Here is an 8,032-nt window from a genome sequence, read left to right as displayed (position 1 = left end):
TTTTATGAAAGGTTTTACCCAAAAAGGAAAAAAGAGGAAGATGGTTGGCCCAGTGTGTCGCTGGATGAGTCTAGGATCCAAGATGTACCTCAACTTACTGCTGTGGAGAACGATATCTTAACTGCCCCTTTCTCGGAAAATGAGGTTTTCGAGGCCATTTCCAAGATGGAAAATAATAAGGCACCTGGACCGGATGGTTTCCCGGCTGAGTTTTATAAGAAGTGTTGGCATATTATTAAAGGGGACCTGTTGCCAATGTTTCATGATTTGTTCTCGGGACATTTGCAGCTTTTCCAACTTAATTTTGGAACAATAACCGTACTCCCTAAGAAAACAGAGGCCGTGAGAATCGAGAAATTTCGGCCTATCTGTCTTCTGAATGTCAGTTTCAAAATTTTCACCAAGGTTGGGACGATTAGGCTCACTCAGATTGCGCATGCCGTAGTGCAGCCTTCTCCAACGGCTTTCATGCCGGACAGGAACATCCTGGAAGGGGTTGTGGTGCTTCATGAAATGCTCCATGAGATTCACACGAAAAAACTGGATGGAGTTATTTTCAAAGTGGATTTCGAGAAGGCTTATGATAAAGTCAAATGGCCGTTCCTTCAACAGGCTTTGCGCATGAAGGGCTTTGATGAAGCTTGGCGACGCCAGGTGGAAGCATTCACGCAAAAAGGGAGTGTTGGAATTAAAGTGAATGACGACATAGGTCATTATTTCCAAACACACAAGGGTCTGAGGCAGGACGATCCTATGTCTCCAATTTTGTTCAATATTGTGGTTGATATGTTGGCGATACTTATTGGGAGGGCAAAGGAGGCCGGTCAGGTGGGTGGCTTGGTGCCTCATCTGGTAGATGGTGGTTTGTCCATTCTGCAATACGCTGATGATACAATCATTTTTATGGAACACGACTTGGCAAAAGCGAGAAACATGAAGTTAGTGTTATGCTTATTTGAACAATTGTCGGGGCTGAAGATTAATTTCCATAAAAGCGAGCTGTTCTGCTTTGGTAGAGCCAAAGACGAACAAGAGGCTTATAGACAATTGTTTGGTTGTGAAGTGGGGGCTTTACCTTTCACGTATCTCGGTATTCCCATTCACCATCGTAAGCTAACAAACAGCGAGTGGAAGTGTATAGAGGATCGGTTTGAGAAGAAACTGAGTTGCTGGAAAGGAAAAGTCATGTCTTATGGAGGCCGGTTGATTCTTATTAACTCGGTGCTCACGAGTTTACCTATGTTCCTCTTATCCTTCTTTGAGGTCCCAGTTGGAGTTAGGAAAAGGCTGGACTTCTATCGATCCCGATTCTTTTGGCAAAGTGATGAGCTTAAGAGAAAATTCAGACTGGCCAAATGGGATATTATCTGTCGACCAAAGGACCAGGGGGGCCTTGGTATTGAAAATCTTGAAGTTAAGAACAGATGCCTGCTTAGTAAGTGGTTGTTTAAGTTATCTTCTGAGACAGAAGCAACGTGGGCGCAGATTTTGCGTAGTAAATATCTGCAGTCCAAGACCCTATCCCAGGTCACTCTGCGACCAACTGATTCGCCGTTCTGGAAGGGGCTCATGAGAATCAAAGCTACCTTCTTTAACAGAACGAGGTGTCTTGTCGGTAATGGCAGCAACACTCGATTCTGGGGGGATACGTGGCTTGGTGACACGCCTTTGGCGACCCAGTATCCATCCCTTTATCGTATTGTTCAGCGTCGTGAGGCTCTTGTTGCCACGGTTATGCAGTCCATTCCACTCAACATTCAGTTTAGGAGGGTGCTCGTGGGTGATCGATGGGAAGCATGGCTTCACCTAGTCCGTAGACTGATGGAGGTTCAGTTAACTCCTCAGCCCGATAAGTTGTGTTGGAAGCTTACTAGATCCGGGGAGTTCACGGTTAAATCTATGTATATAGATATCATTAACACTAGTGTGATTCCTAGTTCCAAAGATGTTTGGAAAGTTAAGGTCCCTTTGAAGATTAAAGTGTTTATGTGGTTTGTGCATAAACAAGTAATCTTAACAAAGGACAATTTAGTTAAGTGCAAGTGGACATGTTCTACTAGGTGTAGTTTCTGTGTTCGGGACGAGACTATCAAGCATCTCTTTTTTGACTGTCCGTTGGCACGAGGGTTGTGGCGCTCTGTGCAAATTGTTGGAAATATGCCCTAGCACTAGTAGAAAAGGGGGCAATGGCCTAGGCCAGTTCAGCCCATTAGTCTCGGTTCAATCCAGAACCGGGACCAATGGAGCTATTTGCCCCGGTTCGTGAGCCCAGGGGGCCGGCCGGGCCACGTGGGCCATTGGTCCCGGTTCGTCCAGACCTTTTGGTCCCGGTTGGTGAGACGAACCGGGACCAATGGGCCTGGCTCCTGGCCCACCACTATTGGTCCTGGTTGGTGGCATGAACCGGGACCAACGGCTACCCGTTAGTCCCGGTTCATGCCACGAACTGAGACCAATAGTGCTGCCTATATATACCCCCTCGCTCGCGAGCAGAGCACTCTAGTGCTCTGTTTTTCTCTTGCCGGCGAGGGGGGGCTTTGTGGTGCTCTAGCTCACCTCCATAGCACATGAGGTGTTCGGTGAAATGCCCGAGCCACACTACTTAAGCTTTCTCCTCTCCAAGCTCGACCTCCAACCTCTATTTTCCTCAATATTTGTCTAGGTTTAGCGGTCCATCACGCCCCGTCCCCGTCTTCACCGCCATCGATCACCCGCGTCGATCTCATCGCCAGCACCACCGTGGTGAGCCTCTTGTTCTTATCTTCTTTCTGAAAGGAAAAATATTCTTACTTGTATTATTTTCTTACTTTTATTATTGCATCTTATATAGTGCGATGGTTTTGGTATCCGGCCCCATCGGCCCTCGTCCTGTCTATGATTCAGATGTGGTATATATTATCTTTTCATAACTATTGGTTCATTTATTGTTTATGAAAATTATGCCGACCAACGTGACATAGATTTTATTTATCTAGGAGGTTGTTGAACCGGAAATTCCAACCGACCCTATTGTCGAGAGGTTAAATTTAGTTGAAGAAGAAAACAATTTCTTGAAGGAAAAAATAAAAAAACTTGAGGAGGAGAAGATGATATTGGAGTTGCATGTTGCGGATGTTGTCGATGATCACAAGATCAAGATGGATGCAATGCGCTTGAAGATGAGAAAGATTAGAAAATATGCCATTCATACCGAGGCTTGGTATCATTATGCCGTTGGATCAGTTGTTACCTTGGTTGCGATTATGATCGCATTTGTTTTCTCATTGAAATGTTTTAGATAGTTTCAATGTATGGTTTAATTAATTTAGATGCTCTGCAGAGCTTTATGTTGTTAGATGAGAACTATGTATGTACTTTGGTTTTTATGTGATGATGAACTTCTATTAATTTGGTCACTTAATTATCTATTCATGATGTTCTGTAATGATTTTTGACACACTTAATTATATATAATGCACGCAGATGAACCGACAATGGATGTACGGTGACAGACACACCTCCGAGTACATTAAGGGCGTGCATGATTTTCTCGAAGTGGCTGAGGCAAACAAGCAGAATGGTTTTATGTGTTGTCCATGCCCTATATGTGGGAATACGAAGTCTTACTCTGACCGGAAAATCCTTCACACCCACCTGCTTTACAAGGGTTTCATGCCACACTATAATGTTTGGACGAGGCACGGAGAAATAGGGGTTATGATGGAAGACGGCGAGGAAGAAGAGTACGATGACAACTATGTGCCCCCTGAATACGGTGATGCTACTGAATATCAAGATGCACCAGACGATGTGCACGATGGTGCTGCAACGGGCGAAGCTGCTGAAGATCAAGAGGAACCAAACGATGTGCCCGATGATGATGATCTCCGCCGGGTCATTGTCGATGCAAGGACACAATGCAAAAGTCAAAAGGAGAAGCTGAAGTTCGATCGCACGTTAGAGGATCACAAAAAGGGGTTGTACCCCAATTACGAAGATGGCAACACAAAGCTCAGTACCATACTCGAATTGCTGCAGTGGAAGGCAGAGAATGCTGTGCCTGATAAAGGATTTGAGAAGCTACTGAAAATAATGAAGAAGAAGCTTCCAAAGGATAACGAATTGCCCGACAGTACATACGCAGCAAAGAAGGTCGTATGCCCTCTAGGATTGGAGGTGGAGAAGATACATGCATGCCCTAATGACTGCATCCTCTACCGCGGTGCCTACAAGGATCTGAACGCATGCCGGGTATGCGGTGCATTGCGGTATAAGATCAGACGAGATGACCCTGGTGATGTTGACGGCGAGCCTCCCAGGAAGAGGGTTCCTGCGAAGGTGATGTGCTATGCTCCTATAATACCACGGTTGAAACGTCTGTTCAGAAACGGAGAGCATGCCAAGTTGATGCGATGGCATAGTGAGGACCATAAGAAAGACGGGAAGTTGAGAGCACCCGCTGACGGGTCGCAGTGGAGAAAAATTGAGAGAAAGTACTGGGATGATTTTGCAAAGGACCCAAGGAACGTATGGTTTGCTTTAAGCGCGGATGGCATTAATCCTTTCGGGGAGCAGAGCAGCAATCGCAGCACCTGGCCCGTGACTCTATGTATGTATAACCTTCCTCCTTGGATGTGCATGAAGCGGAAGTTCATTATGATGCCAGTTCTCATCCAAGGCCCTAAGCAACCCGGCAACGACATTGATGTGTACTAAGGCCATTAGTTGAAGAACTTTTACAGCTGTGGAATGGAAACGGTGTACGTACGTGGGATGAGCACAAAAAGGAGGAATTTGACCTAAAGGCGTTGCTGTTCGTGACCATCAACGATTGGCCCGCTCTCAGTAACCTTTCAGGACAGACAAACAAGGGATACCACGCATGCACGCACTGTTTACTTGACACCGATAGTATATACCTGGGAAGCTGCAGGAAGAATGTGTACCTGGGCCATCGTCGATTTCTTCTGACCAACCATCAATGTCGAAAGAAAGGCAAGCATTTCAAAGGCGAGGCAGATCACCGGAAGAAGCCCGCCATGCGTATCGGTGATCACGTACTTGCTATGGTCAATGATTTACACGTAATCTTTGGAAAGGGTCTCGGCGGACTAGCTGTTCCGAATGACGCTGAGAATCACGCACCCATGTGGAAGAAGAAATCTATATTTTGGGACCTACCCTACTGGAAAGACCTAGAGGTCCGCTCTTCGATCGACGTGATGCATGTGACGAAGAACCTTTGCGTGAACCTGAGGCACGAGAGGACCTGCAATGCTTGCACGAAAAAGAGGGCATGCCTCCGAAGCAGTATGAAGGTCCTGCCAGCTACGCTCTTACGAAAGAAGAGAAAGAAATATTCTTTCAATGCCTGCTCAGTATGAAGGTCCCGACTGGCTTCTCGTCGAATATAAAGGGAATAATAAATATGCCAGAGAAAAAGTTCCAGAACCTAAAGTCTCATGACTGCCACGTGATTATGACGCAACTGCTTCCGGTTGCATTGAGGGGGCTTCTATCGGAAAACGTCCGATTAGCCATTGTGAAGCTATGTGCATTCCTCAATGCAATATCTCAGAAGGTGATCGATCGAGAAATCGTACCAACACTAAGGAGTGATGTGGCGCAATGTCTTGTCAGTTTCGAGCTGGTGTTCCCACCATCCTTCTTCAATATCATGACGCACGTCCTAGTTCATCTAGTCGACGAGATTGTCATTCTAGGGCCCGTATTTCTACACAATATGTACCCCTTTGAGAGGTTCATGGGAGTCCTAAAGAAATATGTTCATAACCGCGCTAGGCCAGAAGGAAGCATCTCCATGGGCCATCAAACAGAGGATGTCATCGGGTTTTGTGTTGACTTCATTCCTGGCCTTAAGAAGATAGGTCTCCCTAAATCGCGGTATGAGGGGAGACTGACTGGAAAAGGCACGCTTGGAAGGGACTCAATAATATGCAGGGACGGATATTCTTGGTCTCAAGCACACTACACAGTTCTACAGAACTCTACCTTGGTGACCCGTATGTCCATGAACAAAAGAACAGTCTGCGCTCCAAACACCCGGAGCAGTGCGACGACTGGATTACATGTGAACACATCAGGACTTTCAGTTGGTTGGAAACAGGTCTCAGAGGTGACAACACTGTTTGTGATGAGCTGTACTTGTTGTCCAGGGGACCATCTTCGACTGTAATGATTTGGAAAGGATACGAGATAAATGGGAATACATTTTACACGATTGACCAAGATGAAAAGAGCACCAACCAAAACAGCGGTGTCCGCTTTGATGCAGCAACCGACAATGGAAATGACACATATTATGGTTACATAGTAGACATATGGGAACTTGACTACGGAGTAGATTTTAAGGTCCCTTTGTTTAAGTGCAAGTAGGTCAATCTGTCATGAGGCGGGGTACAGGTAGACCCATAGTACGGAATGACAACAGTGGATCTGAAAAATCTTGGGTACACTGACAAACCGTTCGTCCTAGCCAATGATGTGGCACAGGTTATCTATGTGAAGGACATGTCTACCAGACCGAGGAAAAGAAAAGATAAGGAAGCGAATACATCATACAATGAGCCAAAGCGCCACATAGTTCTTTCAGGAAAAAGGGACATCCTGGGAGTGGAGGGCAAGACAGACATGTCTGAAGAGTATGAAAAGTTTCATGAAATTCCCCCCTTCAAAGTCAAGGCTGACCCAAGCATCCTGATAAACGATGAAGATTATCCATGGTTACGGCGCAATAAGCAAACGACACAAGCGAAGAAAAAGTGAAGACTTTCTCCCGCAACTATTATGATGATACCATGCCAACTTTGTAACAGACGAGTATGATACCATTGTCCGTTTTGTACATGCACATGCTATGCCGACTTTTTCAGAGTTCATTTGAAAACTATGATTTTGAAAACCTCGCCAACCGAAGGGCGCTCACACCGGTTTATAAGCCCGTCCCTCTACACGCCTTGTTGAGCTCACAAACTTGTGATTCACACAAATTTCAAAGAAAACTAATGGCACAAATAGAAAGTTTATAATTTTGCTGACCTAAAAGCAAAAGGAATTAAAAAATAAAGCAAAAAACCAAAAGAAAATAAATAATGCAGAAAACAAAACAAAAAAAACTTGAAAAAAAATAGCAACAATAAGTATTTTATTGTAAGTAGAAACAAAATAAAAATAAATAAATAAAGCAAAAAAGTGTTTTCAAATTTGAAAACTAATGGCACTAACAGAAAGTTTATAATTTTTCTAAAACTAAAAGCAAAAAGAATTAAAAAATAAAGCAGAAAACAACAAAAAATAAATAATGCAGAAAGCAAAACCAAAAAACTGGAAAAAAATAAAAATAGCAACAATAAGTATTTTGTTGTAAGTAGAAACAAGATAAAATAAATAAAGCAACAAAGAAAACAAAAAAAAGTGTCACCAACTGGTCCCCCACGGCCTGAATACGACTAGAAACCCTACCATGGGCTAGGATTTAGGCCTGCGGGAGGCCCAGTAGGCCCACAGGCACAGATTGCACGGTCAGGCCCGAAAGCCTGCAGTTGAGAGGAGCTCAAGAGGGTGGGCGCAGCAGCGCTTATAAACCACTCTCGAGCTCTCTCAACTAGCGAGGTGGGACTAAACTTTTCGGCGCGGGCAGCACAAGGCCTTTGGTCCCGGTTGGTGGCACCAACCGGGACTAAAGGGGGGTTTAGACCCGGTTGGTGCCACGACCCGAGACTAATGCCCCCCTTTAGTCCCGGTTGGTGCCACCAACCGGGACCAAAGGCCGCCGCTTCCCGCCCTTTGGGCTGCTGAAAATTGGCCTTTGGTCCCGGTTGGTGGCACCAACCGGGACTAAAGGGGGGCATTAGTCCCGGGTCGTGCCACGACCCGGGACTAATGCCCTTGCTATATAAGAAAACACTTGGGAAATTTCAGATTTCGCTCGCCAGTTTCCCCCCGACGACGCCGAGCACATCGACGCCGCCAGGCTGCCCTGACGCCGCCCGTCGCCCCGCCGTCGCCGTCGCCTCGCCCGTGCCCGTCGTCA

The sequence above is a fragment of the Triticum dicoccoides genome, chromosome 4B, assembly GCF_002162155.2.
Source record: "Triticum dicoccoides isolate Atlit2015 ecotype Zavitan chromosome 4B, WEW_v2.0, whole genome shotgun sequence".
Taxonomy (NCBI): Eukaryota; Viridiplantae; Streptophyta; class Magnoliopsida; order Poales; family Poaceae; genus Triticum; species Triticum dicoccoides.
Note: the sequence above shows the minus strand (reverse complement) of the source record.